A 26,914-nucleotide genomic window follows, 5' to 3' on the forward strand; every position below is an offset into this window, starting at 1 on the left:
TTTGGCCAAGTGCATCATTGTCGATGTTCTGCCTCTTTTCCTATGCTTTCAATGCAATTCCAGTCTACCTCCTGAAATCGGTTTCCTGTAATTCTGCCCCGCTTTCAAGTCCTCTTGGCAGCCTTACTTCAGTATATTTTTGGACGATAGCTGTCATTTATAACTCTGCAGGTTTGTGAATTACAGTGCCCCTGAGCTCCTTTCTTCAACTCGCTTTCTTGTGAGCTGGCCGCAACACCGCAGGATTGCTTCAGGCCCTAATCTGGTTGCGGCACTTCACGCTGAGCCTTTGGTTAATTCCACTTCCTGGTGGGAAATGAGAGTTAAATTTGCCCGTCCAGTCACCTCCAGCTAGTCTCTCATTGGCTCTCCCTATTCCTGTTCATCTTCCGCAGAAATTGCAAACTGGGCCAAACAGGAGGTTAAAGGCACTGACTCTCGAAGTCGGGAGAGTGTTAGTAAAGCGTCTGGAATGTTGCACCCGAGTACCTGAGGACGAGAACTGAGACATACTGGAACACGTCTCCCGATCAGATGGTTGATCATACTCTGGGTTCCACATGCATGTTTTAGCTGAAGGAAGAATCACTTAAACCTGGAGAGTTGAGACCCGTGGAATGGGTACCATGCAATATGACTTCAAAGGGTCTTCATTTGCTCACCAAACCTCTCCAATCTTACCACTGCTGCGTTTATGTGCCTGTACACACGCTTGATTCTCTTTCAGAGACATAGCAATCCATAGGTTTTAAGATACTTACTAGTCAGGTACATTCTTAGGCGTTTAATATTGGATGTTGAGTCCATTTCGTTGAGCAAGGAGTAGCTCTTGTCTATTCCATATTTGGCTTAAGGAACTTTATCTGTGCTCATTTCAATCTCTGGTTTTATGCAGCACCCCAACTCACCTTTCCCCTTAAGCAAGCATAAGTTGGTTTTCTACATTTGAGACCCTGTTCTGATTTGTAATCCAGTACCTGTGTAGCCAAGTTTACATTCCGTGTATTAGTGATGTCTTATGGTATTTCTATTTCTGTGTGACTTATTTCAGTTAGAATCATCATACCTGAATCCACTCATTATGCTGCTACGGGCCTGATGACATAGATTTCATTGCTGAGGGATATTGCATTGTACGTAAGTACCACAACTTCTTTATCCATTTTTCACTTTCTGCAATATTGAACTTGTACCGTAAACGAGTTTCTTGTAAACAGAGCTGTCCCAAACATTGGGGTGGCTGTGTCTTTTTGATTTTAATTTCCCTAAGCTATAGGACCATAAGTGGAAGTGCCCTAGGCTCTGTTGCTTTGTTTTTTAGATGTTTCAGGAAACACCATACACTTCTCCCGAGTGGCTGTTGGCAATTTACATCCCGCCCATCAGCATAACAAGGCTCCCAGTTCTCCATGGCCTGTCCTGCCTTTCTGGATTTTACACTTTTTTCAGATGTCCCTTTTGACCGGGTGGAAGTGAGACTTCATTGTAGTGCAGATTTCTTTTTCAAGCTTGCTTGGTTGGCCAAAAAGGGCGTATGCGTTTTTTCCTGAATATATTCAGGAAAAAACGCATACGCCCTTTTTGGCCAATTGCATCATTGTTGACGTTCTGCCTCTTTTCCTATTCTTTAAATGCAATTCCAGTCTAACTCCTGAAATCGGTTTCCTGCAATTCTGCCCCGCTTTCAAGTCCTCTTGGCAGCCTCACTTCAGTATATTTTTGGACGATAGCTGTCATTTATAACTCTGCAGGTTTGTGAATTACAGTGCCCCTGAGCTCCTTTCTTCAACTCGCTTTCTTGTGAGCTGGCCACAACACCGCAGGATTGCTTCAGGCCCTAATCTGGTTCCGGCATGGCATGCTGAGCCTTTGGTTAATTCCTCTTCCTGGTGGGAAATGAGAGGTAAATTTCCCCATCCAGACACCTCCAGCTAGTCTCTCATTGGTTCTCCCTATTCCTGTTCATCTTCCGCAGAAATTGCAAACTGGGCCAAACAGGAGGTTAAAGGCACTGACTCTCCAAGTCGGGAGAGTGTTAGTAAAGCATCTGGAATGTTGCACCCGAGTACCACGGGACGAAAACTGAGACTTATTTGAACACGTCTCCCGATCACACAGGTGATCATACTCTGGGTTCCACATGCATGTTTTAGCTGAAGGAAGAATCCCTTAAACCTGGAGAGTTGAGACCCGTGGAATGGGTACCATGCAATATGACTTCAAAGGGTCTTCATTTGCTCACCGAATCTCTCCAATCCTATTACTGCTGCATTTATGCCCCTGTACACACGCTTGATTCTCTTTCGGAGACATAGCAATCCATAGGTTTTAAGATACTTACTAGTCAGGTACATTCTTAGGCGTTTAATATGGGGTGTTGAGTGCATTTCTTTGAGCAAGGAGTAGCTCTTTTCTATTCCATATTTGGCTTAAGGAACTTTATCTGTGCTCATTTCAATCTCTGGTTTTATGCAGCACCCCAACTCACCTTTACCCTTAAGCAAGCATAAGTTGATTTTCTACATTTGAGACCCTGTTCTGATTTGTAATCCAGTTCCTCTGTAGCCAAGTTTACATTCCGTGTATTAGTGATGTCTTATGGTATTTCTATTTCTGTGTGACTTATTTCAGTTAGAATCATCATACCTGAATCCACTCATTATGCTGCTATGGGCCTGATGACATAGATTTCATTGCTGAGTGATATTGCATTGTAAGTAAGTACCACAACTTCTTTATCCAGTTTTCACTTTCTGCGATATTGAACTTGTACCGTAAACGAGGTTCTTGTAAACAGAGCTGTCCCAAACTTTGGGGTGGCTGTGTCTTTTTGATTTTAATTTCCCTAAGCTATAGGACCATAAGTGGAAGTGCCCTAGGCTCTGTTGCTTTGTTTTTTAGATGTTTCAGGAAACACCATACACTTCTCCCTAGTGGCTGTTGGCAATTTACATCCCGCCCATCAGCATAACAAGGCTCCCAGTTCTCCATGGCCTGTTCTGCCTTTCTGGATTTTACACTTTTTTCAGATGGCCCTTTTGACCGGGGGGAAGTGAGACTTCATTGTAGTGCAGATTTCCTTTGCAAGCTTGCTTGGTTGGCCAAAAAGGGCGTATTTTTTTTTTCCTGAATATATTCAGGAAAAAACGCATATGCCCTTTATGGCCAAGTGCATCATTGTGGAAGTTCTGCCTCTTTTCCTATGCTTTCAATGCAATTCCAGTCTACCTCCTGAAATCGGTTGCCTGCAATTCTGCCCCGTTTTCAAGTCCTCTTGGCAGCCTTACTTCAGTATATTTTTGGACGATAGCTGTCATTTATAACTCTGCAGGTTTGTGAATTACAGTGCCCCTGAGCTCCTTCTTCAACTCGCTTTCTTCTGAGCTGGCCGCAACACCGCAGGATTGCTTCAGGCCCTAATCTAGTTCCGGCACAGCACGCTGAGCCTTTGGTTAATTCCTCTTCCTGGTGGGAAATGAGAGGTAAATTTGCCCGTCCAGACACCTCCAGCTAGTCTCTCATTGGTTCTCCCTATTCCTGTTCATCTTCCGCAGAAATTGCAAACTGGGCCAAACAGGAGGTTAAAGGCACTGACTCTCCAAGTCGGGAGAGTGTTAGTAAAGCATCTGGAATGTTGCACCCGAGTACCAGGGGACGAAAACTGATACATATTTGAACACGTCTCCCGATCACATGGTTGATCACACTCTGGGTTCCACATGCATGTTTTAGCTGAAGGAGGAATCCCTTAAACCTGGAGAGTTGAGACCCGTGGAATGGGTACCATGCAATATGACTTCAAAGGGCCTTCATTTGCTCACCGAACCTCTCCAATCCTATCACTGCTGCGTTAATGTCCCTGTACACACGCGTGATTCTCTTTCGGAGACATAGCAATCCATAGGTTTTAAGATACTTAGTAGTCAGGTACATTCTTAGGCGTTTAATATGGGGTGTTGAGTCCATTTCGTTGAGCAAGGAGTAGCTCTTGTCTATTCCATATTTGGCTTAAGGAACTTTATCTGTGCTCATTTCAATCTCTGGTTTTATGCAGCACCCCAACTCACCTTTCCCCTTAAGCAAGCATGTTGGTTTTCTAAATTTGAGACCCTGTTCTGTTTGTAATCCAGTTCCTGTGTAGCCAAGTTTACATTCCGTGTATTAGTGATGTCTTATGATATTTCTATTTCTGTGTGACTTATTTCAGTTAGAATCATCATACCTGAATCCACTCATTATGCTGCTACGGGCCTGATGACATAGATTTCATTGCTGAGTGATATTGCATTGTACGTAAGTACCACAACTTCTTTATCCATTTTTCACTTTCTGCGATATTGAACTTGTACCGTAAATGAGGTTCTTGTAAACAGAGCCGTCCCAAACTTTGGGGTGGCTGTGTCTTTTTGATTTTAATTTCCCTAAGCTATAGGACCATAAGTGGAAGTGCCCTAGGCTCTGTTGCTTTGTTTTTTAGATGTTTCAGGAAACACCATACACTTTTCCCGAGTGGCTGTTGGCAATTTACATCCCGCCCATCAGCATAACAAGGCTCCCAGTTCTCCATGGCCTGTCCTGCCTTTCCGGATTTTACACTTTTTTCAGATGGCCCTTTTGACCGGGGGAAATGAGACTTCATTGTAGTGCAGATTTCCTTTGCATGCTTGCTTGGTTGGCCAAAAAGTGCATATGCGTTTTTTCCTGAATATATTCAGGAAAAAACGCATATGCCCTTTTTGGCCAAGTGCATCATTGTGGACGTTCTGCCTCTTTTCCTATGCTTTCAATGCAATTCCTGTCTACCTCCTGAAATCGGTTGCCTGCAATTCTGCCCAGCTTTCAAGTCCTCTTGGCAGCGTTACTTCAGTATATTTTTGGACGATAGCTGTCATTTATAACTCTGCAGGTTTGTGAATTACAGTGCCCCTGAGCTCCTTTCTTCAACTCGCTTTCTTGTGAGCTGGCCATAACACCACAGGATTGCTTCAGGCCCTAATCTGGTTCCGGCACGGCACGCTGAGCCTTTGGTTAATTCCTCTTCCTGCTGGGAAATGAGAGTTAAATTTGCCCGTCCAGACACCTCCAGCTAGTCTCTCATTGGTTCTCCCTATTCCTGTTCATCTTCCGCAGAAATTGCAAACTGGGCCAAACAGGAGGTTAAAGGCACTGACTCTCCAAGTCGGGAGAGTGTTAGTAAAGCGTGTGGAATGTTGTGCCCGAGTACCAGGGGACGAAAACTGAGACATATTTGAACATGTCTCCCGATCACACGGTTGATCATACTCTGGGTTCCACATGCATGTTTTAGCTGAAGGAAGAATCCCTTAAACCTGGAGAGTTGAGACCCGTGGAATGGGTACCATGCAATATGACTTCAAAGGGTCTTCATTTGCTCACCGAACCTCAACAATCCTATCACTGCTGCGTTTATGCCCCTGTACACACGCTTGATTCTCTTTCGGAGACATAGCAATGCATAGGTTTTAAGATACTCACTAGTCAGGTACATTCTTAGGCGTTTAATATGGGGTGTTGAGTCCATTTCGTTGAGCAAGGAGTAGCTCTTGTCTATTACATATTTGGCCTAAGGAACTTTATCTGTGCTCCTTTCAATCTCTGGTTTTCTGCAGCACCCCAACTCACCTTTCCCCTTAAGCAAGCATAAGTTGGTTTTCTAAATTTGAGACCCTGTTCTGTTTTGTAATCCAGTTCCTGTTTAGCCAAGTTTACATTCCGTTTATTAGTGATATCTTATGATGTTTCTTTTTCTGTGTGACTTATTTCAGTTAGAATCATCATACCTGAATCCACTCATTATGTTGCTACGGGCCTGATGACATAGATTTCATTGTTGAGTAATATTGCATTGTACGTAATTACCACAACTTCTTTATCCATTTTCCACTTTCTGCGATATTGAACTTGTATCATAAACGCGGTTGTTGTAAACAGAGCCGTCCCAAATTTTGGGGTGGCTGTGTCTTTTTGATTTTAATTTCCCTAAGCTATAGGACCATAAGTGGAAGTGCCCTCGGCTCTGTTGCTTTGTTTTTTAGATGTTTCAGGAAACACCATACACTTCTCCCGAGTGGCTGTTGGCAATTTACATCCCGCCCATCAGCATAACAAGGCTCCCAGTTCTCCATGGCCTGTCCTGCCTTTCTGGATTTTACACTTTTTGCAGATGGCCCTTTTGACCCGGGGGAAGTGAGACTTCATTGTAGTGCAGATTTCCTTTGCAAAATTGCTTGGTTGACCAAAAAGGGCGTATGCATTTTTTCCTGAATATATTCAGGAAAAAACGCATACGCCCTTTTTGGCCAAGTGCATCATTGTGGACGTTCTGCCTCTTTTCCTATGCTTTAAATGCAATTCCAGTCTACCTCCTGAAATTGGTTTCCTGCAATTCTGCCCCGCTTTCAAGTCCTCTTGGCAGCCTTACTTCAGTATATTTTTGGACGATAGCTGTCATTTATAACTCTGCAGGTTTGTGAATTACAGTGCCCCTGAGCTCCTTTGTTCAACTCGCTTTCTTGTGAGCTGGCCGCAACACCGCAGGATTGCTTCAGGCCCTAATCTGGTTCCGGCACGGCACGCTGAGCCTTTGGTTAATTCCTCTTCCTAGTGGGAAATGAACGTTAAATTTGCCCATCCAGACACCTCCAGCTAGTCTCTCATTGGTTCTCCCTATTCCTGGAAATATTCCACAGAAATTGCAAACTGGCTAAACAGGAGGTTAAAGGCACTGACTCTCCAAGTCGGGAGAGTGTTAGTTAAGCGTCTGGAATGTTGCACCCGAGTACCAGGGGACGAAAACTGAGACATATTTGAACACGTCTCCCGATCACACGGTTGATCATACTCTGGGTTCCACATGCATGTTTTAGCTGAAGGAAGAATCCCTTAAACCTGGAGAGTTGAGACCCGTGGAATGGGTACCATGCAATATGACTTCAAAGGGTCTTCATTTGCTCACCGAACCTCTCAAATCCTATCACTGCTGCGTTTATGCCCCTGTACACACGCTTGATTCTCTTTCGGAGACATAGCAATCCATAGGTTTTTTTTTTTTTTTTTTTTTTTTTTTTGCGGTACGCGGACCTCTCACTCCTGTGGCCTCTCCCATTGCAGAGCACAGGCTCTGGACGCGCAGGCTCAGCGGCCATGGCTCACGGGCCCAGCCGCTCCGCGGCATGAGGGATCTTCCCGGACCGAGGCACGAACACATGTCCCCTGCATCGGCAGGCGGACTCTCAACCACTGCGCCACGAGGGAAGCACAATCCATAGGTTTTAAGATACTTACTAGTCAGGTACATTCTTAGGCGTTTAATATGGGGTGTTGAGTGCATTTCGTTGAGCAAGGAGTAGCTCTTGTCTATTCCATATTTGGCTTAAGGAACTTTATCTGTGCTCATTTCAATCTCTGGTTTTATGCAGAACCCCAACTCACCTTTCCCCTTAAGCAAGCATAAGTTGGTTTTCTACATTTGAGACCCTGTTCTGTTTTGTAATCCACTACCTGTGTAGCCAAGTTTACATTCCGTGTATTAGTGATATGTTATGATGTTTCTTTTTCTGTGTGACTTATTTCAGTTAGAATCATCATACCTGAATCCACTCATTATGCTGCTATGGGCCTGATGACATAGATTTCATTGCTGAGTGATATTGCATTGTACGTAAGTACCACAACTTCTTTATCCATTTTTCACTTTCTGCGATATTGAACTTGTACCGTAAACGAGGTTCTTGTAAACAGAGCCGTCCCAAAATTTGGGGTGGCCTTGTCGTTTTGATTTTAATTTCCCTAAGCTATAGGACCATAAGAGGAAGTGCCCTAGGCTCTGTTGCTTTGTTTTTTAGATGTTTCAGGAAACAACATACACTTCTCCGGAGTGGCTCTTCTGAATTCACATCCCGCCCAACAGCATAACAAGGCTCCCAGTTCTCCATGGCCTATCCTGCCTTTCTGGATTTTACACTTTTTCCAGATGGCCCTTTTGACCGGGGTGAAGTGAGACTTCATTGTAGTGCAGATTTCCTTTGCAAGCTTGCTTGGTTGGCCAAAAAGGGCGTATTCATTTTTTCCTGAATATATTCAGGAAAAATCGCATACGCCCTTTTTGGCCAAGTGCATCATTGTGGACGTTCTGCCTCTTTTCCTATGCTTTAAATGCAATTCGAGTCTACATCCTGAAATTGGTTTCCTGAAATTCTGCCCCGCATTCAAGACCTCTTGGCAGCCTTACTTCAGTATATTTTTGGACGATAGCTGTCATTTATAACTCTGCAGTTTTGTGAATTACAGTGCCCCTGAGCTCCTTTATTCAACTCGCTTTCTTGTGAGCTGGCCGCAACACCGCACGATTGCTTTAGGCCCTAATCTGGTTCCGGCACGGCACGCTGAGCCTTTGGTTAATTCCTCTTCCTGGTGGGAAATGAGAGTTAAATTTGCCCGTCCAGAAACCTCCAGCTAGTCTCTCATTGGCTCTCCCTATTCCTGTTCATCTTCCGCAGAAATAGCAAACTGAGCCAAACAGGAGGTTAAAGGCACTGACTCTCCATGTCGGGAGAGTGTTAGTAAAGCATCTGGAATGTTGCACCCGAGTACCAGGGGACGAGAACTGAGACATATTGGAACACGTCTCCCGATCACACGGTTGGTCATACTCTGGGTTTCACATGCATGTTTAGCTGAAGGAAGAATCCCTTAAACCTGGAGACTTGAGACCTGTGGAATGGGTACCGTGCAATATGACTTCAAAGGGTCTTCATTTGCTCACCAAACCTCTCCAATCCTATCACTGCTGCGTTTATGCTCTTGTACACAGGCTGGATTCTCTTTTGGAGACATAGCAATCCATAAGTTTTAAGAAACTTACTAGTCAGGTACATTCTAAGGCGTTTAATATGGCGTGTTGAGTCCATTTCGTTGAGCAAGGAGTAGCTCTTGTCTATTCCATATTTGGCTTAAGGAACTTTATCTGTGCTCATTTCAATCTCTGGTTTTATGCAGCACCCCAACTCACCTTTCCCCTTAAGCAAGCATAAGTTGGTTTTCTAAATTTGAGACCCTGTTCTGTTTTGTAATTCAGTTCCTGTGTAGCCAAGTTTACATTCCGTGTATTAGTGACAACTTAAGATGTTTCTATTTCTGTGTGACTTATTTCAGTTAGAATCATCATACCTGAATCCACTCATTATGCTGCTACGGGCCTGATGACATAGATTTCATTGCTGAGTGATATTGCATTGTACGTAAGTCCCACATCTTCTTTATCCATTTTCCACTTTCTGCCATATTGCACTTATACCATAAACGCGGTTCTTGTAAACAGAGCCATCCCAAACTTTGGGGTGGCTGTTTCTTTTTGATTTTAATTTCCCTAAGCTATAGGACCATAAGAGGAAGTGCCCTAGGCTCTGTTGCTTTGTTTTTTAGATGTTACAGGATACACCATACACTTCTCCTGAGTGGCTGTTGGCAATTTACATCCCGCCCATCAGCATAACAAGGCTCCCAGTTCTCCATGGCCTGTCCTGCCTTTCTGGATTTTACACTTTTTTCAGATGGCCCTTTTGACCCGGGGGAAGTGAGACTTCATTGTAGTGCAGATTTCCTTTGCAAGCTTGCTTGGTTGGCCAAAAAGTTTGTATGCGTTTTTTCTTGAATATATTCAGGAAAAAACGCATACGCCCTTTTTGGCCAATTGCATCATTGTCCACGTTCTGCCTCTTTTCCTATGCTTTCAATGCAATTCCAGTCTACCTCCTGAAATCGGTTTCCTGCAATTCTGCCCCGCTTTCAAGTCCTCTTGGCAGCCTTACTTCAGTATATTTTTGGACGATAGCTGTCATTTATAACTCTGCAGGTTTGTGAATTACAGTGCCCCTGAGCTCCTTTCTTCAACTCGCTTTCTTGTGAGCTGGCAGAAACACCGCAGGATTGCTTCAGGCCCTAATTTGGTTCCGGCAAGGCACGCTGAGCCTTTGGTTAATTCCTCTTCCTGGTGGGAAATGAGAGTTAAATTTGCCCATCCAGACACCTCCAGCTAGTCTCTCATTTGTTCTCCCTATTCCTGGAAATATTCCGCAGAAATTGCAAACTGGCCAAACAGGAGGTTAAAGGCACTGACTCTCCAAGTCGGGAGAGTGTTAGTAAAGCGTCTGGAATGTTGCACCCGAGTACCAGCGGACGAAAACTGAGACATATTTGAACACGTCTCCCGATCACACGGTTCATCATACTCTGGGTTCCACATGCATGTTTCAGCTGAAGGAAAAATCCCTTAAAGCTGGAGAGTTGAGACCCGTGGAATGGGTACCATGCAACATGACTTCAAAGGGTCTTCATTTGCTCACCGAACCTCTCCAATCCTGTCACTGCTGCGTTTATGCCCCTGTACACACGCTTGATTCTCTTTCGGACACATAGCCATCCATAGGTTTTAAGATACTTACTAGTCAGGTACATTCTTAGGCGTTTCATATGGGGTGTTGAGTCCATTTCGTTGAGCAAGGAGTAGCTCTTGTCTATTCCATATTTGGCTTAAGGAACTTTATCTGTGCTCATTTCAATCTCTGGTTTTATGCAGCAACCCAACTCACCTTTCCCCTTAAGCAAGCATAAGTTGGTTTTCTAAATTTGAGACCCTCTTCTGTTTTGTAATCCAGTTCCTGTGTAGCCAAGTTTACATTCTGTGTATTAGTGATATCTTATGATGTTTCTTTTTCTGTGTGACTTATTTCAGTTAGAATCATCATACCTGAATCCACTCATTATGCTGCTACGGGCCTGATGACATAGATTTCATTGCTGAGTGATATTGCATTGTACGTAAGTACCACAACTTCTTTATCCAGTTTTCACTTTCTGCGATATTGAACTTGTACCGTAAACGAGGTTCTTGTAAACAGAGCCGTTCCAAACTTTGGGGTGGCTGTGTCTTTTTGATTTTAATTTCCCTAAGCTATAGGACCATAAGTGGAAGTGCCCTAGGCTCTGATGCTTTGTTTTTCAGATGTTTCAGGAAACACCATACACTTCTCCCGAGTGGCTGTTGGCAATTTACATCCCGCCCATCAGCATAACAAGGCTCCCAGTTCTCCATGGCCTGTCCTGCCTTTCTGGATTTTACACTTTTTTCAGATGGCCCTTTTGACCAGGCTGGGGGGGAAGTGAGACTTCATTGTAGTGCAGATTTCCTTTGCAAGCTTGCTTGGTTGGCGAAAAAGGGCGTATGCGTTTTTTCCTGAATATATTCAGGAAAAAACGCATACCCCCTTTTTGGCCAAGTGCATCATTGTGGACGTTCTGCCTCTTTTCCTATGCTTTAAATGCAATTCCAGTCTACCTCCTGAAATCGGTTTCCTGCCATTCTGCCCCGCTTTCAAGTCCTCTTGGCAGCCTTACTTCAGTATATTTTTGGACGATAGCTGTCATTTATAACTCTGCAGGTTTGTGAATTACAGTGCCCCTGAGCTCCTTTCTTCAACTCGCTTTCTTGTGAGCTGGCCGCAATACCGCAGGATTGCTTCAGGCCCTAATCTGGTTCCGGCACGGCACGCTGAGCCTTTGGTTAATTCCTCTTCCTGGTGGGAAATGAGAGTTAAATTTGCCCGTCCAGACACCTCCAGCTAGTCTCTCATTGGTTCTCCCTATTCCTGTTCATCTTCCGCAGAAATTGCAAACTGGGCCAAACAGGAGGTTAAAGGCACTGACTCTCCAAGTCGGGAGAGTGTTAGTAAAGCATCTGGAATGTTGCATCCGAGTACCAGGGGACGACAACTGAGACATATTTGAACACGTCTCCCGATCACACGGTTGATCATACTCTGGGTTCCACATGCATGTTTTAGCTGAAGGAAGAATCCCTTAAACCTGGAGAGTTGAGACCCGTGGAATGGGTACCATGCAATATGACTTCAAAGGGTCTTCATTTGCTCACCAAACCTCTCCAATCCTATCACTGCTGCGTTTATGCCCCTGTACACACGCTTGATTCTCTTTCGGAGACATAGCAATCCATAGGTTTTAAGATACTTACTAGTCAGGTACATTCTTAGGCGTTTAATATGGGGTGTTGAGTCCATTTCGTTGAGCAAGGAGTAGCTCTTGTCTATTACATATTTGGCTTAAGGAACTTTATCTGTGCTCATTTCAATCTCTGGTTTTATGCAGCACCCCATCTCATCTTTCCCCTTAAGCAAGCATAAGTTGGTTTTCTACATTTGAGACCCTGTTCTGTTTTGTAATCCAGTTCCTGTGTAGCCTAGTTTACATTCCATGTATTAGTGATATCTTATGATGTTTCTTTTTCTGTGTGACTTATTTCAGTTAGAATCATCATACCTGAATCCACTCATTATGCTGCTACGGGCCTGATGACATAGATTTCATTGCTGAGTGATATTGCATTGTACGTAAGTACCACAACTTCTTTATCCATTTCTCACTTTCTGCGATATTGAACTTGTACCATAAACGAGGTTCTTGTAAACCAAGCCGTCCCAAACTTTGGGGTGGCTGTGTCTTTTTGATTTTAATTTCCCTATGCTATAGGACCATAAGTGGAAGAGCCCTAGGCTCTGTTGCTTTGTCTTTTAGATGTTTCTGGAAACACCATACACTTCTCCCCAGTGGCTGTTGGCAATTTACATCCCGCCCATCAGCATAACAAGGCTCCCAGTTCTCCATGTCCTGACCTGTCTTTCTGGATTTTACACTTTTTTCAGATGGCCCTTTTGACCGGGGGGAAGTGAGACTTCATTGTAGTGCAGATTTCCTTTGCAAGCTTGCTTGGTTGGCCAAAAAGGGCATATGCGTTTTTTCCTGAATATATTCAGGATAAAACGCATATGCCCTTTATGGCCAAGTGCATCATTGTGGACGTTCTGCCTCTTTTCCTATGCTTTAAATGCAATTCCAGTCTGTCTCCTGAAATCGGTTTCCTGCAGTTCTGCCCCGCTTTCAAGTCTTCTTGGCAGCCTTACTTCAGTTTATTTTTGGACGATAGCTGTCATTTATAACTCTGCAGGTTTGTGAATTACAGTGCCCCTGAGCTCCTTTCTTCAACTCGCTTTCTTGTGAGCTGGCCGCAACACCGCACGATTGCTTCAGGCCCTAATCTGGTTCCGGCACGGCACGCTGAGCCTTTGGTTAATTCCTCTTCCTGGTGGGAAATGAGAGTTAAATTTGCCCGTCCAGACTCCTCCATCTAGTCTCTCATTGGTTCTCTCTATTCCTGTTCATCTTCCGCAGAAATTGCAAACTGGGCCATACAGGAGGTTAAAGGCACTGACTCTCCAAGTCGGGAGAGTGTTAGTAAAGCATCTGGAATGTTGCACCGGAGTACCAGGGCACGAAAATTGAGACATATTTGAACACGTCTCCCGATCACACCGTTGATCATACTCTGGGTTCCACATGCATGTTTTAGCTGAAGGAAGAATCCCTTAAAACTGGAGAGTTGAGACCCGTGGAATGGGTACCATGCAATATGACTTCAAAGGGTCTTCATTTGCTCACCGAACCTCTCCAATCCTGTCACTGCTGCGTTTATGCCCCTGTACACACGCTTGATTCTCTTTCGGACACATAGCCATCCATAGGTTTTAAGATACTTACTAGTCAGGTACATTCTTAGGCGTTTCATATGGGGTGTTGAGTCCATTTCGTTGAGCAAGGAGTAGCTCTTGTCTATTCCATATTTGGCTTAAGGAACTTTATCTGTGCTCATTTCAATCTCTGGTTTTATGCAGCAACCCAACTCACCTTTCCCCTTAAGCAAGCATAAGTTGGTTTTCTAAATTTGAGACCCTCTTCTGTTTTGTAATCCAGTTCCTGTGTAGCCAAGTTTACATTCTGTGTATTAGTGATATCTTATGATGTTTCTTTTTCTGTGTGACTTATTTCAGTTAGAATCATCATACCTGAATCCACTCATTATGCTGCTACGGGCCTGATGACATAGATTTCATTGCTGAGTGATATTGCATTGTACGTAAGTACCACAACTTCTTTATCCAGTTTTCACTTTCTGCGATATTGAACTTGTACCGTAAACGAGGTTCTTGTAAACAGAGCCGTTCCAAACTTTGGGGTGGCTGTGTCTTTTTGATTTTAATTTCCCTAAGCTATAGGACCATAAGTGGAAGTGCCCTAGGCTCTGATGCTTTGTTTTTCAGATGTTTCAGGAAACACCATACACTTCTCCCGAGTGGCTGTTGGCAATTTACATCCCGCCCATCAGCATAACAAGGCTCCCAGTTCTCCATGGCCTGTCCTGCCTTTCTGGATTTTACACTTTTTTCAGATGGCCCTTTTGACCAGGCTGGGGGGGAAGTGAGACTTCATTGTAGTGCAGATTTCCTTTGCAAGCTTGCTTGGTTGGCGAAAAAGGGCGTATGCGTTTTTTCCTGAATATATTCAGGAAAAAACGCATACGCCCTTTTTGGCCAAGTGCATCATTGTGGACGTTCTGCCTCTTTTCCTATGCTTTAAATGCAATTCCAGTCTACCTCCTGAAATCGGTTTCCTGCCATTCTGCCCCGCTTTCAAGTCCTCTTGGCAGCCTTACTTCAGTATATTTTTGGAGGATAGCTGTCATTTATAACTCTGCAGGTTTGTGAATTACAGTGCCCCTGAGCTCCTTTCTTCAACTCGCTTTCTTGTGAGCTGGCCGCAACACCGCAGGATTGCTTCAGGCCCTAATCTGGTTCCGGCACGGCACGCTGAGCCTTTGGTTAATTCCTCTTCCTGGTGGGAAATGAGAGTTAAATTTGCCCGTCCAGACACCTCCAGCTAGTCTCTCATTGGTTCTCCCTATTCCTGTTCATCTTCCGCAGAAATTGCAAACTGGGCCATACAGGAGGTTAAAGGCACTGACTCTCCAAGTCGGGAGAGTGTTAGTAAAGCATCTGGAATGTTGCACCGGAGTACCAGGGCACGAAAATTGAGACATATTTGAACACGTCTCCCGATCACACCGTTGATCATACTCTGGGTTCCACATGCATGTTTTAGCTGAAGGAAGAATCCCTTAAAACTGGAGAGTTGAGACCCGTGGAATGGGTACCATGCAATATGACTTCAAAGGGTCTTCATTTGCTCACCGAACCTCTCCAATCCTGTCACTGCTGCGTTTATGCCCCTGTACACACGCTTGATTCTCTTTCGGACACATAGCCATCCATAGGTTTTAAGATACTTACTAGTCAGGTACATTCTTAGGCGTTTCATATGGGGTGTTGAGTCCATTTCGTTGAGCAAGGAGTAGCTCTTGTCTATTCCATATTTGGCTTAAGGAACTTTATCTGTGCTCATTTCAATCTCTGGTTTTATGCAGCAACCCAACTCACCTTTCCCCTTAAGCAAGCATAAGTTGGTTTTCTAAATTTGAGACCCTCTTCTGTTTTGTAATCCAGTTCCTGTGTAGCCAAGTTTACATTCTGTGTATTAGTGATATCTTATGATGTTTCTTTTTCTGTGTGACTTATTTCAGTTAGAATCATCATACCTGAATCCACTCATTATGCTGCTACGGGCCTGATGACATAGATTTCATTGCTGAGTGATATTGCATTGTACGTAAGTACCACAACTTCTTTATCCAGTTTTCACTTTCTGCGATATTGAACTTGTACCGTAAACGAGGTTCTTGTAAACAGAGCCGTTCCAAACTTTGGGGTGGCTGTGTCTTTTTGATTTTAATTTCCCTAAGCTATAGGACCATAAGTGGAAGTGCCCTAGGCTCTGATGCTTTGTTTTTCAGATGTTTCAGGAAACACCATACACTTCTCCCGAGTGGCTGTTGGCAATTTACATCCCGCCCATCAGCATAACAAGGCTCCCAGTTCTCCATGGCCTGTCCTGCCTTTCTGGATTTTACACTTTTTTCAGATGGCCCTTTTGACCAGGCTGGGGGGGAAGTGAGACTTCATTGTAGTGCAGATTTCCTTTGCAAGCTTGCTTGGTTGGCGAAAAAGGGCGTATGCGTTTTTTCCTGAATATATTCAGGAAAAAACGCATACGCCCTTTTTGGCCAAGTGCATCATTGTGGACGTTCTGCCTCTTTTCCTATGCTTTAAATGCAATTCCAGTCTACCTCCTGAAATCGGTTTCCTGCCATTCTGCCCCGCTTTCAAGTCCTCTTGGCAGCCTTACTTCAGTATATTTTTGGAGGATAGCTGTCATTTATAACTCTGCAGGTTTGTGAATTACAGTGCCCCTGAGCTCCTTTCTTCAACTCGCTTTCTTGTGAGCTGGCCGCAACACCGCAGGATTGCTTCAGGCCCTAATCTGGTTCCGGCACGGCACGCTGAGCCTTTGGTTAATTCCTCTTCCTGGTGGGAAATGAGAGTTAAATTTGCCCGTCCAGACACCTCCAGCTAGTCTCTCATTGGTTCTCCCTATTCCTGTTCATCTTCCGCAGAAATTGCAAACTGGGCCAAACAGGAGGTTAAAGGCACTGACTCTCCAAGTCGGGAGAGTGTTAGTAAAGCATCTGGAATGTTGCATCCGAGTACCAGGGGACGACAACTGAGACATATTTGAACACGTCTCCCGATCACACGGTTGATCATACTCTGGGTTCCACATGCATGTTTTAGCTGAAGGAAGAATCCCTTAAACCTGGAGAGTTGAGACCCGTGGAATGGGTACCATGCAATATGACTTCAAAGGGTCTTCATTTGCTCACCGAACCTCTCCAATCCTATCACTGCTGCGTTTATGCCCCTGTACACACGCTTGATTCTCTTTCGGAGACATAGCAATCCATAGGTTTTAAGATACTTACTAGTCAGGTACATTCTTAGGCGTTTAATATGGGGTGTTGAGTCCATTTCGTTGAGCAAGGAGTAGCTCTTGTCTATTACATATTTGGCTTAAGGAACTTTATCTGTGCTCATTTCAATCTCTGGTTTTATGCAGCACCCCATCTCATCTTTCCCCTTAAGCAAGCATAAGTTGGTTTTCTACATTTGAGACCCTGTTCTGTTTTGTAATCCAGTTCCTGTGTAGCCTAGTTTACATTCCATGTATTAGTGATATCTTATGATGTTTCTTTTTCTGTGTGACTTATTTCAGTTAGAATCATCATACCTGAATCCACTCATTATGCTGCTACGGGCCTGATGACATAGATTTCATTGCTGAGTGATATTGCATTGTACGTAAGTACCACAACTTCTTTATCCATTTCTCACTTTCTGCGATATTGAACTTGTACCATAAACGAGGTTCTTGTAAACCAAGCCGTCCCAAACTTTGGGGTGGCTGTGTCTTTTTGATTTTAATTTCCCTATGCTATAGGACCATAAGTGGAAGAGCCCTAGGCTCTGTTGCTTTGTCTTTTAGATGTTTCTGGAAACACCATACACTTCTCCCCAGTGGCTGTTGGCAATTTACATCCCGCCCATCAGCATAACAAGGCTCCCAGTTCTCCATGGCCTGACCTGTCTTTCTGGATTTTACACTTTTTTCAGATGGCCCTTTTGACCGGGGGGAAGTGAGACTTCATTGTAGTGCAGATTTCCTTTGCAAGCTTGCTTGGTTGGCCAAAAAGGGCATATGCGTTTTTTCCTGAATATATTCAGGATAAAACGCATATGCCCTTTATGGCCAAGTGCATCATTGTGGACGTTCTGCCTCTTTTCCTATGCTTTAAATGCAATTCCAGTCTGTCTCCTGAAATCGGTTTCCTGCAGTTCTGCCCCGCTTTCAAGTCTTCTTGGCAGCCTTACTTCAGTTTATTTTTGGACGATAGCTGTCATTTATAACTCTGCAGGTTTGTGAATTACAGTGCCCCTGAGCTCCTTTCTTCAACTCGCTTTCTTGTGAGCTGGCCGCAACACCGCAGGATTGATTCAGGCCCTAATCTGGTTCCGGCACGGCACGCTGAGCCTTTGGTTAATTCCTCTTCCTGGTGGGAAATGAGAGTTAAATTTGCCCGTCCAGACACCTCCAGCTAGTCTCTCATTGGTCCTCCCTATTCCTGTTCATCTTCCGCAGAAATTGCAAACTGGGCCAAACAGGAGGTTAAAGGCACTGACTCTCCAAGTCGGGAGAGTGTTAGTAAAGCATCTTGAATGTTGCACCCGAGTACCAGGGGACGAAAACTGAGACATATTTGAACACGACTCCCGATCACACGGTTGATCATACTCTGGGTTCCACATGCATGTTTTAGCTGAAGGAAGAATCCCTTAAACCTGGAGAGTTGAGACCCGTGGAATGGGTACCATGCAATATGACTTCAAAGGGTCTTCATTTGCTCACCGAACCTCTCCAATCCTATCACTGCTGCGTTTATGCCCCTGTACACACGCTTGATTCTCTTTCGGAGACATAGCAATCCATAGGTTTTAAGATACTTACTAGTCAGGTACATTCTTAGGCGTTTAATATGGGGTGTTGAGTCCATTTCGTTGAGCAAGGAGTAGCTCTTGTCTATTCCATATTTGGCTTAAGGAACTTTATCTGTGCTCATTTCAATCTCTGGTTTTATGCAGCACCCCAACTCACCTTTCCCCTTAAGCAAGCATAAGTTGGTTTTCTACATTGGAGACCCTCTTCTCTTTTGTAATCCAGTTCCTGTGTAGCCAAGTTTACATTCCGTGTATTAGTGACATCTTATGATGTTTCTTTTTCTGTGTGACTTATTTCAGTTAGAGTCATCATACCTGAATCCACTCATTATGCTGCTACGGGCCTGATGATATAGATTTCATTCCTGAGTGATATTGCATTTACGTAAGTACCACAACTTCTTTATCCATTTTTCGCTTTCTGCGATATTGAACTTGTACCGTAAACGAGGTTCTTGTAAACAGAGCCGTCCCAAACTTTGGGGTCGCTGTGTCTTTTTGATTTTAATTTCCCTAACCTATAGGACCATAAGTGGAAGTGCCCTAGGCTCTGTTGCTTTGTTTTTTAGATGTTTCAGGAAACACCATACACTTCTCCCGAGTGGCTGTTGGCAATTTACATCCCGCCCATCAGCATAACAAGGCTCCCAGTTCTCCATGGCCTGTCCTACCTTTCTAGATTTTACACTTTTTTCAGATGGCCCTTTTGACCGGGGGGAAGTGAGACTTCATTGTAGTGCAGATTTCCTTTGCAAGCTTGCTTGGTTGGCCAAAAAGGGCGTATGCGTTTTTTCCTGAATATATTCAGGGAAAAACGCATACGCCCTTTTTGGCCAAGCGCATCATTGTCCACGTTCTGCCTCTTTTCCTATACTTTAAATGCAATTCCAGTCTACCTTCTGAAATCAGTTTCCTGCAATTCTGCCCCACTTTTAATCCTCTTGGCATCCTTACTTCAGTATATTTTTGGATGATAGCTGTCATTTATAACTCTGCTGTTTTGTGAATTACAGTGCCCCGAGCTCCTTTCTTCAACTCGCTTTCTTGTGAGCTGGCCGCAACACCACAGGATTGCTTCAGGCCCTAATCTGGTTCTGGCACGGCACGCTGAGCCTTTGGTTAATTCCTCTTCCTGGTGGGAAATGAGAGTTAATTTGGCCCGTCCAGAGACCTCCAGCTAGTCTCTCAATGGTTCTCCGTATTCCTGTTCATCTTCCGCAGAAATTGCAAACTGGGCCAAACAGGAGGTTAAAGGCAGTGACTCTCCAAGTCGGGAGAGTGTTAGTAAAGCATGTGGAATGTTGCAGCTGAGTACCAGGGGACGAAAACTGATACATATTTGAACACGTGTCCCAATCACATGGTTGATCATACTCTGGGTTCCACATGCATGTTTTAGCTGAAGGAAGAATCCCTTAAACCTGGAGAGTTGAGACCTCTGGAATGGGTACCATGCAACATGACTTCAAAGGGTCTTCATTTGCTCACCGAACCTCTCCAATCCTATCACTGCTGCGTTTATGCCCCTGTACACACGCTTGATTCTCTTTTGGAGACATAGCAATCCATAGGTTTTAAGATACTTACTAGTCAGGTACATTCTTAGGCGTTTAATATGGGGTGTTGAGTCCATTTCATTGAGCAAGGAGTAGCTCTTGTCTATTCCATATTTGGCTTAAGGAACTTTATCTGTGCTCATTTCAGTCTCTGGTTTTATGCAGCACCCCAACTCACCTTTCCCCTTAAGCAAGCATAAGTTGGTTTTCTACATGTGAGACCCTGTTCTGTTTTGTAATCCAGTTCCTGTGTAGCCAAGTTTACATTCCGTGTATTAGTGATGTCTTATGATGTTTCTTTTTCTTTGTGACTTATTTCAGTTAGAATCATCATACCTGAATCCACTCATTATGCTGCTATGGGCCTGATGACATAGATTTCATTGCTGAGTGATATTGCATTGTACGTACGTACCACAACTTCTTTATCCATTTTTCGCTTTCCGCGATATTGAACTTGTACCGTAAACGAGGTTCTTGTAAACAGAGCCGTCCTAAATTTTGGGGTGGCTGTGTCTTTTTGATTTTAATTTCCCTAAGCTGTAGGACCATAAGTGGAAGTCCCCTAGGCTCTGTTACTTTGTTTTTTAGATGTTTCAGGAAACACTATACACTTCTCCCGAGTGGCTGTTGGCAATTTACATCCCGCCCATCAGCATAACAAGGCTCCCAGTTCTCCATGGCCTGTCCTGCCTTTCTGGATTTTACACTTTTTTCAGATGGCCCTTTTGTCCGGGGGAAGTGAGACTTCATTGTAGTGCAGATTTCCTTTGCAAGCTTGCTTGGTTGGCCAAAAAGCGCATATGCGTTTTTTCCTGAATATATTCAGGAAAAAACACATATGCCTTTTATGGCCAAGTGCACCATTGTGGACGTTCTGCCTCTTTTCCTATGCTTTAAATGCAATTCCAGAGTACCTCCTGAAATCGGTTTCTTGCAATTCTGCCCCGCTTTCAAGTCCTCTTGGCAGCCTTACTTCAGTATATTTTTGGACGATAGCTGTCATTTATAACTCTGCAGGTTTGTGAATTACAGTGCCCCTGAGCTCCTTTCTTCAACTCGCTTTCTTGTGAGCTGGCCGCAACACCGCAGGATTGCTTCAGACCCTAATCTGGTTCCGGCACGGCACGCTGAGCCTTTGGTTAATTCCTCTTCCTGGTGGGAAATGAGAGTTAAATTTGCCCATCCAGACACCTCCAGCTTGTCTCTCATTGGTTCTCCCTATTCCTGTTCATCTTCCGCAGAAATTGCAAACTGGGCCAAACAGGAGGTTAAAGGCACTGACTCTCCAAGTCGGGAGAGTGTTAGTAAAGCGTCTGGAATGTTGCACCTGAGTACCAGGGGACGAAAACTGAGACATATTTGAACACGTCTCCCGATCACACGGTTGATCATACTCTGGGTTCCACATGCATGTTTTAGCTGAAGGAAGAATCCCTTAAACCTGGAGAGTTGAGACCCGTGGAATGGGTACCATGCAATATGACTTCAAAGGGTCTTCATTTGCTCACCGAACTTCTCCAATCCTATCACTGCTGCGTTTATGCCCCTGTACACACGCTTGATTCTCTTTCGGAGACATAGCAATCCATAGGTTTTAAGATACTTACTAGTCAGGTACATTCTTAGGCGTTTCATATGGGGTGTTGAGTCCATTTCGTTGAGCAAGGAGTAGTTCTTGTCTATTCCATATTTGGCTTAAGGAACATTATCTGTGCTCATTTCAGTCTCTGGTTTTATGCAGCACCCCAACTCACCTTTCCCCTTAAGCAAGCATAAGTTGGTTTTCTACATTTGAGACCCTGTTCTGTTTGTAATCCAGTTCCTGTGTAGCCAAGTTTACATTCCGTGTATTAGTGATATCTTATGATATTTCTTTTTCTGTGTGACTTATTTCAGTTAGAATCATCATACCTGAATCCACTCATTATGCTGCTATGGGCCTGATGACATAGATTTCATTGCTGAGTGATATTGCATTGTACGTAAGTACCACAACTTCTTTATCCATTTTTCACTTTCTGCGATATTGAACTTGTACCGTAAACGAGGTTCTTGTAAACAGAGCCGTCCCAAACTTTGGGGTGGCTGTGTCTTTTTGATTTTAATTTCCCTAAGCTATAGGACCATAAGTGGAAGTGCCCTAGGCTCTGTTGCTTTGTTTTTTAGATGTTTCAGGAGACACCATACACTTCTCCCTAGTGGCTGTTGGCAATTTACATCCCGCCCATCAGCATAACAAGGCTCCCAGTTCTCCATGGCCTGTCCTGCCTTTCTGGATTTTACACTTTTTTCAGATGGCCCTTTTGACCGGGGGGAAGTGAGACTTCATTGTAGTGCAGATTTCCTTTGCAAGCTTGCTTGGTTGGCCAAAAAGGGCATATGCGTTTTTTCCTGAATATATTCAGGATAAAACGCATATGACCTTTATGGCCAAGTGCATCATTGTGGACGTTCTGCCTCTTTTCCTATGCTTTAAATGCAATTCCATTCTGTCTCCTGAAATCGGTTTCCTGCAGTTTTGCCCCGCTTTCAAGTCCTCTTGGCAGCCTTACTTCAGTATATTTTTGGACGATAGCTGTCATTTATAACTCTGCAGGTTTGTGAATTACAGTGCCCCTGAGCTCCTTTCTTCAACTCGCTTTCTTGTGAGCTGGCCGCAACACCGCAGGATTGATTCAGGCCCTAATCTGGTTCCGGCACGGCACGCTGAGCCTTTGGTTAATTCCTCTTCCTGGTGGGAAATGAGAGTTAAATTTGCCCGTCCAGACACCTCCAGCTAGTCTCTCATTGGTCCTCCCTATTCCTGTTCATCTTCCGCAGAAATTGCAAACTGGGCCAAACAGGAGGTTAAAGGCACTGACTCGCCAAGTCGGGAGAGTGTTAGTAAAGCATCTTGAATGTTGCACCCGAGTACCAGGGGACGAAAACTGAGACATATTTGAACACGACTCCCGATCACACGGTTGATCATACTCTGGGTTCCACATGCATGTTTTAGCTGAAGGAAGAATCCCTTAAACCTGGAGAGTTGAGACCCGTGGAATGGGTACCATGCAATATGACTTCAAAGGGTCTTCATTTGCTCCCCGAACCTCTCCAATCCTATCACTGCTGCGTTTATGCCCCTGTACACACGCTTGATTCTCTTTCGGAGACATAGCAATCCATAGGTTTTAAGATACTTACTAGTCAGGTACATTCTTAGGCGTTTCATATGGGGTGTTGAGTCCATTTCGTTGAGCAAGGAGTAGCTCTTGTCTATTCCATATTTGGCTTAAGGAACTTTATCTGTGCTCATTTCAGTCTCTGGTTTTATGCAGCACCCCAACTCACCTTTCCCCTTAAGCAAGCATAAGTTGGTTTTCTACATTTGAGACCCTGTTCTATTTTGTAATCCAGTTCCTGTGTAGCCAAGTTTACATTCCGTGTATTAGTGATATCTTATGATGTTTCTTTTTCTGTGTGACTTATTTCAGTTAGAATCATCATACCTGAATCCACTCATTATGCTGCTATGGGCCTGATGACATAGATTTCATTGCTGAGTGATATTGCATTGTACGTAAGTACCACAACTTCTTTATCCATTTTTCGCTTTCTGCGATATTGAACTTGTACCGTAAACGAGGTTCTTGTAAACAGAGCCGTCCCAAACTTTGGGGTGGCTGTGTCTTTTTGATTTTAATTTCCCTAAGCTATAGGACCATAAGTGGAAGTCCCCTAGGCTCTGTTACTTTGTTTTTTAGATGTTTCAGGAAACACTATACACTTCTCCCGAGTGGCTGTTGGCAATTTACATCACGCCCATCAGCATAACAAGGCTCCCAGTTCTCCATGGCCTGTCCTGCCTTTCTGGATTTTACACTTTTTTCAGATGGCCCTTTTGACCGGGGGGAAGTGAGACTTCATTGTAGTGCAGATTTCCTTTGCAAGCTTGCTTGGTTGGCCAAAAAGGGCATATGCGTTTTTTCCTGACTATATTCAGGATAAAACTCATATGACCTTTATGGCCAAGTGCATCATTGTGGACGTTCTGCCTCTTTTCCTATGCTTTAAATGCAATTCCAGTCTGTCTCCTGAAATCGGTTTCCTGCAGTTCTGCCCCGCTTTCAAGTCCTCTTGGCAGCCTTACTTCAGTATATTTTTGGACGATAGCTGTCATTTATAACTCTGCAGGTTTGTGAATTACAGTGCCCCTGAAGTCCTTTCTTCAACTCGCTTTCTTGTGAGCTGGCCACAACCCCGCAGGACTGCTTCAGGCCCTAATCTGGTTCCGGCATGGCACGCTGAGCCTTTGGTTAATTCCTGTTCCTGGTGGGAAATGAGAGTTAAATTTGCCCGTCCAGACACCTCCAGGTAGTCTCTCATTGGTTCTCCCTATTCCTGTTCATCTTCCGCAGAAATTGCAAACTGGGCCAAACAGGAGGTTAAAGGCACTGACTCTCCAAGTCGGGAGAGCATTAGTAAAGCGTCTGGAATGTTGCACCCGAGAACCAGGGGACGAGAACTGAGACATATTGGAACACGTCTCCCGATCACATGGTTGATCATACTCTGGGTTCCACATGCATGTTTTAGCTGAAGGAAGAATCCCTTAAACCTGGAGAGTTGAGACCTGTGGAATGGGTACCATGCAATATGACTTCAAAGGATCTTCATTTGCTCACCAAACCTCTCCAATCCTATCACTGCTGCTTTTATGCCCCTGTACACATGCTTGATTCTCTTTCGGAAACATAGCAATCCATAGGTTTTAAGATACTTACTAGTCAGGTACATTCTTAGGCGTTTAATATGGGGTGTTGAGTCCATTTCGTTGAGCAAGGAGTATCTCTTGTCTATTACCTATTTGGCTTAAGGAACTTTATCTGTGCTCATTTCAATCTCTGGTTTTATGCAGCACCCCAACTCACCTTTCCCCTTAAGGAAGCATAAGTTGGTTATCTACATTTGAAACACTGTTCTGTTTGTAATCCACTTCCTGTGTAGCCAAGTTTACATTCCGTGTATTAGTGATATCTTATGATGTTTCTTTTTCTGTGTGACTTATTTCAGTTAGAATCATCATACCTGAATCCACTCATTATGCTGCTACGGGCCTGATGACATAGATTTCATTGCTGAGTGATATTGCATTGTACGTAAGTACCACAACTTCTTTATCCATTTTTCGCTTTCTGCGATATTGAACTTGTACCGTAAACGAGGTTCTTGTAAACAGAGCCGTCCCAAACTTTGGGGTGGCTGTGTCTTTTTGATTTTAATTTCCCTAAGCTATAGGACCATAAGTGGAAGTGCCCTAGGCTCTGCTGCTTTGTTTTTTAGATGTTTCAGGAAACACCATACACTTCTCCTGAGTGGCGGTTTGCAATTTACTTCCCGCCCATCAGCATAACAAGGCTCCCAGTTCTCCATGGCCTGTCCTGCTTTTCTGGATTTTACACTTTTTTTTAGATGGCCCTTTTTACCGGGGGGAAGTGAGACTTAATTGTAGTGCAGATTTCCTTTGCAAGCTTGCTTGGTTGGCCAAAAAGGGCGTATGCGTTTCTTCCTGAATATATTCAGGAAGAATCGCATACGCCCTTTTTGTCCAAGTGCATTATTGTCGACGTTCTGCCTCTTTTCCTATGCTTTAAATGCAATTCCAGTCTACCTCCTGAAATCTGTTTCCTGCAATTCTGCCCTGCTTTCAAGTCCTCTTGGCAGCCTTACTTCAGTATATTTTTGGATGATAGCTGTCATTTATAACTCTGCAGATTTGTGAATTACATTGCCCCTGAGCTCCTTTCTTCAACTCGCTTTCTTGTGAGCTGGCCGCAACACCGCACGATTGCTTCAGGCCCTAATCCGGTTCCGGCACGGCACGCTGAGCCTTTGGTTAATTCCTCTTCCTGGTGGGAAATGAGAGTTAAATTTGCCCGTCCAGACACCTCCAGCTAGTCTCTAATTGGTTCTCCCTATTCCTGTTCATCTTCCGCAGAAATTGCAAACTGGGCCAAACAGGAGGTTAAAGGCACTGACTCTCCAAGTCGGGAGAGTGTTAGTAAAGCTTCTGGAATGTTGCACCCGAGTACCAGGGGACGAGAACTGAGACATATTGGAACACGTCTCCCGATCACACAGTTGATCATACTCTGGGTTCCACATGCATGTTTTAGCTGAAGGAAGAATCCCTTAAACCTGGAGAGTTGAGACCCGTGGAATGGGTACCATGCAACATGACTTCAAAGGATCTTCATTTGCTCACCGAACCTCTCCAATACTATCACTGCTGCGTTTATGCCCCTGTACACACGCTTGATTCTCTTTCGGAGACATAGCAATCTGAGGTTTTATGATACTTACTAGCCAGGTACATTCTTAGGCGTTTAATATGGGTGTTGAGTCCATTTCGTGAGCAAGGAGTAGCTCTTGTCTATTCCATATTTGGCTTAAGGAACTTTATCTGTGCTCATTTCAATCTCTGGTTTTATGCAGCACCCCAACTCACCTTTCCCCTTAAGTAAGCATAAGTTGGTTTTCTACATTTGAGACCCTGTTCTGTTTTGTAATCCAGTTCCTGTGTAGCCAAGTTTACATTCCGTGTATTAGTGATGTCTTATGATGTTTCTTTTTCTGTGTGACTTATTTCAGTTAGAATCATCATACCTGAATCCACTCATTGTGCTGCTACGGGCCTGATGACATAGATTTCTTTGCTGAGTGATATTGCATTGTACGTAAGTACCACAATTTCTTTATCCATTTTTCACTTTCTGCAATATTGAACTTGTACCGTAAACGAGGTTCTTGTAAACAGAGCAGTCCCAAACTTTGGGGTGGCTGTGTCTTTTTGATTTTAATTTCCCTAAGCTATAGGACCATAAGTGGAAGTGCCCTAGGCTCTGTTGCTTTGTTTTTTAGATGTTTCAGGAAACACCATACACTTCTCCCGAGTGGCTGTTGGCAATTTTCATCCCACCCATCAGCATAACAAGGCTCCCA

General features: G+C 44.0%; 1 long non-coding RNA gene across 2 annotated transcripts in view; it reads right to left on the bottom strand.

Annotated features, from left to right (window-relative positions):
- The window catches only part of LOC125963360 (uncharacterized), a 170,852-nt gene extending 144,217 nt beyond the window's left edge, over positions 1-26,635 (bottom strand). For both annotated transcript variants that reach the window (XR_007475225.1, XR_007475224.1), the window contains exon 1: positions 26,579-26,635. This is a non-coding gene — a long non-coding RNA (uncharacterized LOC125963360). The remainder of the gene's footprint in view (positions 1-26,578) is intronic.
- Between the last annotated feature and the right edge of the window lie 279 nt (positions 26,636-26,914).

The sequence above is a fragment of the Orcinus orca genome, unplaced genomic scaffold (genome assembly GCF_937001465.1).
Source record: "Orcinus orca unplaced genomic scaffold, mOrcOrc1.1 scaffold_51, whole genome shotgun sequence".
Taxonomy (NCBI): domain Eukaryota; kingdom Metazoa; phylum Chordata; class Mammalia; order Artiodactyla; family Delphinidae; genus Orcinus; species Orcinus orca.